Genomic DNA, 11,275 nt, shown 5'->3' on the forward strand with positions numbered 1-11,275 from the left:
AGAAAACTAAATCCAAAGAATCAGTTTTTTTCTCAACTTTGACTCTTCCTAAATGAAACTTAAGGAAAAAGTTTCCAAAAGCGAGCCAAACTTTTCTTGCTAATATTATTGTTATTTTTGATAGAGTGATTGATATTATATATTGAGAAGAAACAAGATTCCATGGAATTCCTATTATAGAAAAAGAGGAATTTATTTGTTTTTTGTTTTATTCCAAGGATTATATTCCAAGCAAGATTACACGGAATTCCTTTTTTTTTTGTTTGTTTTTTTTTTTTTTTTTTATAGTTATTACAACTTGTTGTAGGGGGATTTTTACTCAGGATTTATAGGTGTGTTTTTCATAGTTCTTATCACTGCACCAAGCATGGAAACATATATCAAAAGGCAAAGTTCAAAGCTTAGATGATATCTACCTGTTTATAGCCTGTGTGTCGATCACAATGTTCGTTATCAATAGCTACGCGCCATGCATGTATACCGTGTACATCTTCCTTATCTTCTTGTTGACGTTGTTGTTGTTTTTATTTTATTTTATTTTTTTAAAAAAACTTCCTTATCTTAACGTGTGTATATATAAATATATATATATATATATACACATACACATATTTTGGTCAGGTATGTTACCATTGTTTTCTTTTTTTGCTGAAAATGTTACCATTGTTTTCAAGTGTGTAAATGTATAATTTCTCTATCAATTAAAATCGGACCTTGGTTATATTCAAAGATTCTATATTTGTCATATTGTATATAATTGATTAAAAAAAGGAGTGACTGAAATTTTGAATTATCATTTTTTTTTTAAAAAAAAACTTAAATAATTGGAAGATGAATCATTATTTTCTTTTATATGCTTTTTAATTTTTGGATGGAATTGTAAATTTTGAGCTAGACTTTTAATTTAATTTAATTTGTTTTATTTTAGTGTGATACTATACTGAATTCCTATTTCTCTCAAAAACTTAAATTGTTAGGAGTAGATCATTATTTTATTTATATTTTTCTTATTATTGTTAGGAGATAGAGGTTGAAGGAAAAAAACAAACCGACATACGTAGTATTATAGTCATGTTTTTACTTAAATATAATTTTAAGAGTACAAACACCCTTTTCTTCCAAATGCTTAATTTAATAGAAGATGCATCATTTCTTTTATATTTTTCCTCTAGAAAAATAATATTTATTATTATTGATGACTATTGCATGTTGAATTCATATGTTATATGATAATTAAGTGGCTACTTAAAGAAAATACCATTAGTTATGTAACACCCCGTCCCAAATCACATCGGAATTCGTGCACGTTGACCGAGTTGGTCAAAAGTTGACTTTTTGTTCCAGTTGAAATTTCGAGTTGACCATGGTACTGTGGCGAAGTACATGATGCCCCGAGTTCGTAGACTAGTAGCACATCAAAAACGGAGCTACGGTTTGAAAGTTATGGGCAAAACAAGTCGAGGTGCAAATTGTCCAAACGGTGCCCGAGTTGACTTTTTATTGTTGTGTAATTTCGTTTTGACTTTTGTATGGTTGTAAAGTACTCGCCAATATGAGTTCATAGACTAGCGGCACGCTTAAATTGGACATCTGGTTAAAAAGTTATGAATGTATGAAGTTCGCTGGATACCGTAATATTTTATTATATTTGGCTTAAGTGCACAGTAATGCCACGTGTCATCACCTGATTGGTCCACGTGTTGAACAGTGTCACCCCCACGGTGGCTTTTATTTGGCAAAAATGCCGGGGAGGAGAGAGAAAGAGAGAGAGGAGAGAGAGAGGGAGAGAGAGAAACGACCGCCGCCGGAAATCGTCTAATATTCCGGCCGATCCTTGCTACACGCGTTGGCCAGATGGGAGCGCATTCCCATTTCCGGCCGAACCCCGAAATTTCACGACCGTCGGTCGCCGGATGCACCCAGACCAAGCCGGCGAAGCTTGGCGGCGATTTTTCCCCTCCACCGCCATTGACCCGTTTCCGGCCACTTTTAAGCCACACGCGCCTGACCGGTCTCTCATCCGTGGCAATTCCGGCCTACCCACCAAATTTCACGGCCACCGGACCTCCGACGCGCCGGGATCGGAGCATTTTCCGGCGAGGCGGCGAAAATCTTCAAACCCCGATCTCTTCGCCGTCCGGCCTCCGTTTGCCTCACCGCCGGTCCCGCTGGAATCCTCTCCCCTCGATCTACAAAACCCCCAAAAATCTCAGCCAACGGCCACCTCACGCGCCACCGCCGGCGACGGTTGCCGGTGACCGCGACGGCTCGCTGGAAGTCATTGTTCCGGCGAGTACCCAGTTGCACCGTCGGTCCCTGTCCACTAAATCCGACCTCCTGAATCCAAATCCAGCGTCCTTTTCCTCCAATTCGCAATGGTTTGGGAGAATTGAGGAGTCGAATCCCAAAAGCTTTCCGGCAAGATTCCGGCCACCTGGGGTCCGATCTCCGGGAAGTAAGACCGAATCCGTGATCCTCATCACTCAAGCTTCGATTCGGTATATTACTCGTAATTTTTAGTTATCGTTTGTGTTCGCTCCCCGGGTACCCATTTGGAAGTTACCCGATTAAAATATTAATATATTTGGTTGGTGTACTGTGAATGTTTTAGGTGCGCGTGCGAGTAGTGGAGTTGATCCTGCGGAGGATCTTAGCTGATATACGCGCTTAAGGTGAGTGACCCACCTTTAAAAAAATATTTTGGGGCAATTAATTATATTTAATTGGTGTTTAATTGATATTTGAATTATGCTCATGTGGTGCAAATTAATTATGGTTTTATTGTGATTTAATTTTATTATTTATGCATGAGCAAGGTATTTCCAGTAATAAATCGTATGTGGTTTTAATATTATTTTTGGGCATAATTGGTTTAAATATTTTGAGAAAATATTTGTTTAATTTGGTGGTTTAATTTTTATAATTATGCCCATGGTGTATTATTTGTTGGACCTCATGTTATGAGAAAAATTATTATTTTATCGTTATCGATGTTTTCGTACCGGGTTTGTTAAAGGAAAATATGTGGGATGGTAAACGTGAAAATTGGTATATTTTCCACGGTAATTTTGGAAAACGGTACGGTTATAATTAATTTAGTAATTATTTTAGACGCACTCATATAGTATTGGTGTTCTGGTGTATATGTGGTTTAGCGCGTAAGTTATTATGTCTCCCGTGAGTTGCTATTGGACCGTGGGCAGGCAAGTTTGATATTGGCCACAGCCGCCCCCCTCCTTGGCCGGGATGACGGTTTCAGCAGCGGTACTGTCGGGACGCCGAAGTGCCGTTTGCAAGTTTCTCTCTTTAATCTCCCTGCCAGTCGGTGCTCGGGACGTTGGGTATCGGAGGGCATCACTGGTATATGGTGTGGTGTGTCAAGTGTAAATTTTCAGATAAAATTTCAAACCCCAAAGTGTTCAAAAATTATTTATTATATTTATTTACATTTTATTTATATTTGCGATATTTATTTATTTATTGTTTATTAAGTTGCTTGATCCCTTGGTTTTTGGGAAATACGAATATCGGATTTTGTGAAAATGTTTTAAAAAGGGAACATTTCCAATGGAGTGATTAGTGAGAATTTTGAGAGAAATTATTATTTTCAACTGTTATTATTTATTTACCATCTAATTGCCGGTATTAATTAAATTCCCTTATTTGTTTTTATTATTAATATTAAAAGTGTTCAGTATCTAGGGTCGCTCACTGAGATGATTAGCATCTCACGTTTTTAAATTCCGTTCCCTTAGGTACAAGGGGTGGTAGGTGTTCTTCCGGAGCGAACCAAATCTCCGCCGCTATCGTGTTTCGAGAAGTACTTTTGTGCTCGTTCATTTCAGCTGTATTATTTCTCTCATCTTTGTTGTATTTTCTATTAAATAGCACTTCGTGAAGCTCTGTATATTATTTTGAACATTTATGTTTTATTTATGCACTGGATTGCTGTTATTCCTGTGAAGTGCTGTAAAATTGTGGAATCAGCTTGTAGTTTGTGAGAGGAATAAGGGGATGATTATAGAAGTGTATTTTCAGTGCAGGTAATTTTTGGTAAGTCCTACCCTTAGGGGAGGTGCTGTCGGATTTTTCGTTGGAAAGTTCGGTGGTATTTCCCTGGGATCAGGGCTTGTCTAGGGTTCCGGGAAGGAATTCTGGATGGGTCCTGACAAGTTATTATTGATAAATGATCGGCAATAGGACTTATATGCCAAATGAAAATTTAAATAGTTATTATTAAAATATTCACTTTTAGAATTTTAAAATAAAAAATAATAAAATTAAATATTTCAATTAAAATTTACCAAATAAATTGGTGATCATTATTGCTAATAATAAATAGCAAATCTCCTATATAAAAGGATTCATTTTCCCAAACTATATTTTTATAATAAAAAAATTATTACATAATTAAAAGTAACCTACAAATAATAACATTACCAATAATGTTCATTATCATTGGTGAGAAATAGCTAGTTAAGACGTTTTTATATTATATCTAATCTAAATTCTACAAGTTATGGTAGTTTTTCCTCTCTAAATATAAATATAAAAATTTAGAAACAATTTTCCCTCACTATTTTGTTCTTCCTCTCTATTTTTGATATGCATTTATGTCCCGTGGACATTACAATATAATTTCTATTTGTCCAACTACTAATAACTCTTTATCCAACAAAAAATAAAAATTACTAATAACTCCATTTATAGTATAAAAATTTCGTTATTTAGGATAAATAATATCATGGGAGAAGAATGATGCAATATGACGCATTTAGTAGGCCCTTTTCAAATATAATTTCATTGGGAAATAAAAACGCAAGTCTAGGAAGGGATATTATCATATTTAATTTAAAAAAAAAAAGTTACTAGAGAAAAGGTTTTTCCATTTTTCTTTATTAACCTTTATAATTTTCAAAATCTTCGTGCTATACATCATATGAGTTTCTTGTTTGATCTTCAGCAGCAGGATTTTCTAACAGGCGAAAGAAAGATGGGTCTAGGACTTGCTTCTTCCAGTCTCTTACTACATCTACTTCCTGTCATGGTATAAATTCCAAATTATATAATTCCATTCTTCATGTCTTTTAATTAAAAAAATATAGTTTATCTATTTGATTTCTGTTTGGTGTTTCATTGTTTTCAAGATTTGGATTTATACACAAAAGAAAAACACATGATTTGCAATTCATCAAAAAATTTGACTAGGCACAAAAAAATATTGGAGACTCTATTTCTCTTAAAAAGTATGTACTTCAATTCAATTCTTAAGATTATATATGAACATCCAATCTCACATTATGTCCACTGTACTGTATAAAGATATACTTTTGCAGTGCGCTTATGGTAGTGCATGTAGGAGGACGAATATGCAGAGTATGGAATCCCAAACCCGAGATGAAGATAACAAAATTCAACTCCCGGGTAGTTCTCAAAATGACATGGATGATCATCATGACCATGTTCATCAATCATCATCATCATTCCATATGAATCACATGAACCCTTCAGAAATGATTTTCTTCACCATAAAAGATCTGTTTGTAGGTAAAACAATGTCTAGTCTATTTCCATAAACCTTTCAACTTCTCCTCAAGTTTTGCCAAGAGAAGAAGCTAATTCAGTCCCTTTCTAAATGAATCAACTTCCAAACCTTCTTCAATTCTTCTCCTTTTCACCTGATTCTCCCCAAGCCAAAGCCATGGAAGACACACTCAATCACTATGAGAACAAACCCATTAAAGGAGAGACCATATTCTGTGCTACTTCGTTAGAATCCATGCTTGATTTCACACGTGGCCTTTGCGGATTGGATTCCTCTTTCAGTGTTGTTACAACTGAGTATTTGAGCAATTCAAATGTCAGTTTCTAGAATTATACAATCTTGGAATTGCCTAAAGAGATTTCAGCTTCCAAGATGGTAGCATGTCATTCATTGACATATCCTTATGCAGTGTTCTATTGCCATAGCTAGAAAAGTGAGAACACGGTGTATAAGGTTTCGTTAGGTGTTGAGAATGGATAAAAAGCGGAAGCTTTTGCTGTTTACGATATGGATATGTCACAGTGGAACCTTGATCATACCCCGTTTCTCGTGCTTGGGATTGAACCAGGGAACTTCCCTTGTTTGAATTCCACCTGCAGCTTCCATATAGTAATGTTATAGAGTGATTGTCAGGACCCCGTCCAACATCCCTCATCAGAACCCTAAATAAGCCCTGATCCCAGGAAAACTCTACCGGACCTTTCAATAGAAAATCCAGTAGCATTTCCCCTAAGGGTTGGACTTATCACAAAATTCCCTGCATAAAAAAGGCACTTCTAAATATGTCCCCTGATTCCTCCCAGCTCACTACAATTCATTCCACAAATTTACAGCACTTCATAAATAATAGAGTGATTGTCAGGACCCCGTCCAACATCCCTCATCAGAACTGTAACACCCCGTCCCGAACCATGTCGGAATTTTTGCACGTTGATCGAGGTTGACCGTTGACCGAAGGGGTCAAAAGTTGACTTTTTGATCCGGTTGGAATTCTAGGTTGACTGAGGTATCGTTACGAAGTACACGTTGGCACGAGTTCGTATACTGGTAGCACGTTGAAAACGGAGCTACGGTTTGAAAGTTTTGAGCAAAACAAGTTGAGGTCCAAACTGTCCAAGGGGAGTCGGGGTTGACTTTTTATTCATGCAAGGTTGAGCTTTGACTCATGCATGGTTGTGAAGTGCTCGTCGATACGAGTCCGTAGACTAGCGGCACGTCCAATTTGGACATGTGGTTTGAAAGTTATGGATCTGTAAAGTTTTTCAAATACTGTATTATTTTAATATTATTTTTACACGCATGACAATGTGCCACGTGTGACTCAATGAAGGTGACCATGTGTCACCATGGTGAAATGCCACATGTCAACCATGTGAAAAAAAATCAAATTATTTTATTATTTTTGAATAATAATATTATTATTAATATTATTTAATTATTTCTTTTTTTTATTTCTTTTTCTTTTCCTTTTTCTTTTTCTTTTTCTTTTTCTTTTTCTTTTCTTTTCCCCACGTGGGAAAACACCAATCCTTTCTTTTTCTTTTTCTTTTTCTTTTTTTTCTTTTTCCTTCTTCTTCCCCGAAATACACACACCCACGCAGCTTTTCTTTCTTCTCTCCCGACCGTCCCTCTCTCTCCTGTGTTTCAAATTCCGGCCACCCATAGCCCTCACGCGCCAGCCACCAAGGAAGCCCGCCACCTCGCGAGCTTGGCCGCCAAGTTTGACGGCCAGCCGCCGCCGGACGCGCGCCGATCGGGCCGGAGAAGCCGCCGGCCGGCCAAGTTTCTCTCTCCTCTTTTCTTGTGTTTTCCGGCCAGCCCACTCCCAATTGAGCCTCCTATCCCCCTATTTTGGGTCCTCTGAATCCAAAAATGGCCTCCAATCCCAAAAATTTGAAGCGGTTTGCGAGATATGGAGAAGTGAACACCGGCCGAACCTTTCCGGTCAAATTCCGGCCACCTCCGGTGGAATTGGGGTCGACGGAGACCGGATTGGTGATCCTCGTCCCACAAGCTTCGATTCGGTATATCATTCGCCTATTTTGGTTAAAGTTTGTGTTTGACCCCCCGGGTACCGGGTATTATTTACCCGAATAAAATATTAATTTATTTGACTGTCTGTGAATTTTGTTCTAGGAGCACCGGTGAGTCGTGAAATTGATCCCGTGATGGATCGTAGGTTAATTGCGTGCTCCAGGTGAGTGACCCACCTTCAAAAATTATTTTGGGCAATTAATTAAATTTAATTGGTATTTAATTTAGTATTTAATTATGCTCATGTGGTGTGGTTTAATTATGATTTTAATGCGGTTTAATTTAAATTATTTGTTATGCATGAGCAAGGTATGTTTCGGTATTAATTTTACGTGGTTTCAAATGTGATTTCTCGGGCATTATTAGGTTAAATATTTTATGAAAATATTTGGTTAAATTTTATAAATTATGCTCGCGGTATTTTTATGGTTGCATTTCGTATTTCGAGAAATTGTGGTTTGTTGGTTATCAATTGATTCGTACCGGGTTATTAAATAAAAATATGTGGGATGGTGTTTGTGAAAAATTTGGTATACTTCCCACGGTGGTTTTTGGAAAAATGGTACGGTTGGTTATGTATGTTTATTTTTAGACGCACTCATACAGTATTGGTGTTCTGGTGTATGGTGTATGGACACGTGGTAGTGCGCGGTTATTATCTGGTTTAGCGCACAGTTTTTACTTCACCCGTGAGTTGCCATTGGACCGTGGGCAGGCAAGGTTATTGGCCACAGCCGCCCCCCTCCTTGGCCGGGTGATGGTTTTTAGCAGTCGGTACTGTCGGGACGCCGAAGTGACCACTGCAGGTTTCTCTCTTTAACCTCCCGCCAGTCGGTGCTCGAGACGCTGGGTATCGGAGGGCATCACCGGTATATGGTGTGGTGCATCAGGTGTAATTGTCGATGTAAATTGCAAATAATGTTTTAAACCCCAAAGGTGTTCCAAAATTATTTATTATAATTTATTGCAGTTTATTTATATTTGGGGTATTTATTTATTTATTGTTGTTTATTAATTTGTTTGGTTCCTTGGTTTTTGGGAAGTACGTACAAGGTTTTTGTGAAAATGTTTTAAAAGGGGAACTTTTCCAACTGAGAGAATTGTAAGGGTTTTGAGAGAAATTATTATTTTCCAATTAATTATTATCTATCTACTGTATTACTGTGGTATTATATTGTATAGTAGATAGGGTCACTCACTGAGATGATTAGCATCTCACACTCTTAAATTCCGTTCCCCTAGGTCCAGGTTGGAGACGTTGATTGTCCGGGGCGAGCCCAACGTCTCAGTTCGTTGCCGAAGGTTCAAGCAGTTTTTCTTCCCTTTTTCCTCTCTATCTTGTATTACATTCTTATCTGTTATTTTTATAAATTCCACATTTGTTGTATAATGCTCTGTATACTGTATTGGACGTGTGGTTGTTCTTTATGCACTGGGTTGCTGCTGTTGTTTTATTTTTGAAGTGCTGCAATTTGTGGAAACAATTTGTAGTTTGTGGGAGGAATAAGGGGATGTTGTTAGAAGTGTGTTTTCAGTGCAGGTAATTTGTGGTAAGTAAATCCCTTAGGGGAGGCTCTGCCGGATTTTCTGTTGGAGGGTTCGGTAGGGTTTCCCTGGGATCAGGGCTGTCTAGGGTTCCGGGGAAGGAATTCTGGACGGGTCCTGACAAGAACCCTAAACAAGCCCTGATCCCAGGAAAACTCTACCGGACCTTTCAATAGAAAATCCAGTAGCATTTTCCCTAAGGGTTGGACTTATCACAAAATTCCCTGCATAAAAAAGGCACTTCTAAATATGTCCCCTGATTCCTCCCAGCTCACTACAATTCATTCCACAAATTTACAGCACTTCATAAATAATAAATAGGGGATCCATGCAATATACTCTTTAATAATGTCCAGTACAGTATACAAAGCATTTAAGTTACAATACGAAAATAAAAGTTGTGACAACTTAGAAAGAAAGAAATACTACAGGATAGGAAATAGGAAAATGAAGAAAGACATAACTCTTCGAATTATCCACAACGGAGAAGATGTCGAGCTCGCCTCAGACGTCAACATCTACTAACCTAGGCCTAGTGGAACGAATTTAAAAATGTGAAATGCTAATTATCTCAGTGAGTGATCCGATCTATTATACCAAAATAATAATAATGCTAGAATAAAATAATAGTAATTATTTGAAGATGATGTTGCTCTCAAAATTCTCCAACTCACTCAGTTGGAAAAGTTTTCCTTTTAAAGCATTTCATAAAACCCAACATTTATATACCCCGAAAAGTACGGACATCATAAATGAATAAATGCAAACAGCAACAAATATTAAGAATTGAAATTTACCTTGAGAATATATTAATAACAATTAATTGAATTTATAGTAAATTACCACAATATAAATAAGATCACATCTATATAAATAAATAACAAATTTCATATTAGAAGAATTCGGCACAATCAAATCAACCAAGCAAGATTTAACACAATATACACTCTTTATTTCAATTACCATTTTGAAAACATTTAACTTTGATAGTCAGGTGGGAGAAAAATAACTTGATGCACCATACTATATACCAGTGCTGCCCTACAATGCCTAGCATCCCAAGGCACCATTTGGCGAGGAGGTTATAAAGAGAAAACCGGCATCCAGGCTGCCTTAGCGTCCCAGCAGCGCCGATGCTAAAAACTCAATCCCGGCCATAGAGGGGGGTGGCTATGGCCAATATCAGACTTGCCTACTCTAGGTCCGATGGCAACCACGGGAGAGTATAAACTTACACGCTTATCACACTCCACCAGCGCGCTAATCACATCCACAACTACAGAACACTGGTACTGTATAGGTGCATCTAAAAACCATATATATATATATATATACACACTAATTCCCAATTTTTTATAAAACAAGGGATAACACCCAAAATTTCAATTCAACAAATAATCCATCAACTTAATATCCAAAGGTATATATATATATATCCAATATTTTTCAATACCATAAAATAATTTTCCCACCATTGTTTCAATGCGTGATAACATTTAAATAAACATTTTCTTCACATCCTCCAAATTTAATACAAATAAAACCACATTGAAATCCGCATAGAAATCCACATGTGCATAAACTCATATAATACATTTGAAATAATCATATATAACCCATAATTTGATATCAACAATAATTTAATAAAATTATACTCACCATTTCTTAGAATTCAACATATGGGTTTCATACACATATCTTTACTTCACTCCAAATTTGGCATTGAAATTTATTAATTAATCAATGCATAAAATTTCACAATTTTTTTAAAATTTTATATTTCAATTTATTCAAATTATGCCATCAAAATTTTCAAATATAATTTTACTAAATATTTAACACATAAAATATTAAATCCAAACATTTAGTTATCATAAAATAAATATAATTTAACATCCAAAAATAATATTGAAAGTGCGTCACTCACCTCGAGCATGCGTATCAATCACGATCCTCAATAGGATAGGTCTTACGACTCACATGTGCACCTAAAATATTAACACTACCCAAGATCAAATAAATTAATATTTTATTCGGATATTTATACACGGGTACCAAGGGAGCGAACACAAATGGTATCCAAAATTTACAAGTAATATACCAAAACAAAGCTTATGAAGCAAGGATCACGGATTAAGTCTTACCTCCCGG

At 36.5% G+C, this 11,275-nt stretch overlaps 1 long non-coding RNA gene and 1 pseudogene across 1 annotated transcript; both read left to right on the top strand.

Annotated features, from left to right (window-relative positions):
* The first annotated feature begins 4,939 nt into the window (after positions 1-4,939).
* On the top strand, positions 4,940-6,025 carry LOC107426852 (BURP domain protein USPL1-like; annotated as a pseudogene).
* Positions 6,026-7,145: 1,120 nt separating this feature from the next.
* On the top strand, positions 7,146-9,033 carry LOC132799503 (uncharacterized). Its single transcript, XR_009634221.1, has 3 exons — positions 7,146-7,569; positions 7,682-7,742; positions 8,822-9,033. It is a non-coding gene; the product is annotated as an uncharacterized LOC132799503 (long non-coding RNA).
* The last annotated feature ends 2,242 nt before the right edge of the window (positions 9,034-11,275 follow it).

This window comes from Ziziphus jujuba, chromosome 9 (assembly GCF_031755915.1).
Source record: "Ziziphus jujuba cultivar Dongzao chromosome 9, ASM3175591v1".
Taxonomy (NCBI): domain Eukaryota; kingdom Viridiplantae; phylum Streptophyta; class Magnoliopsida; order Rosales; family Rhamnaceae; genus Ziziphus; species Ziziphus jujuba.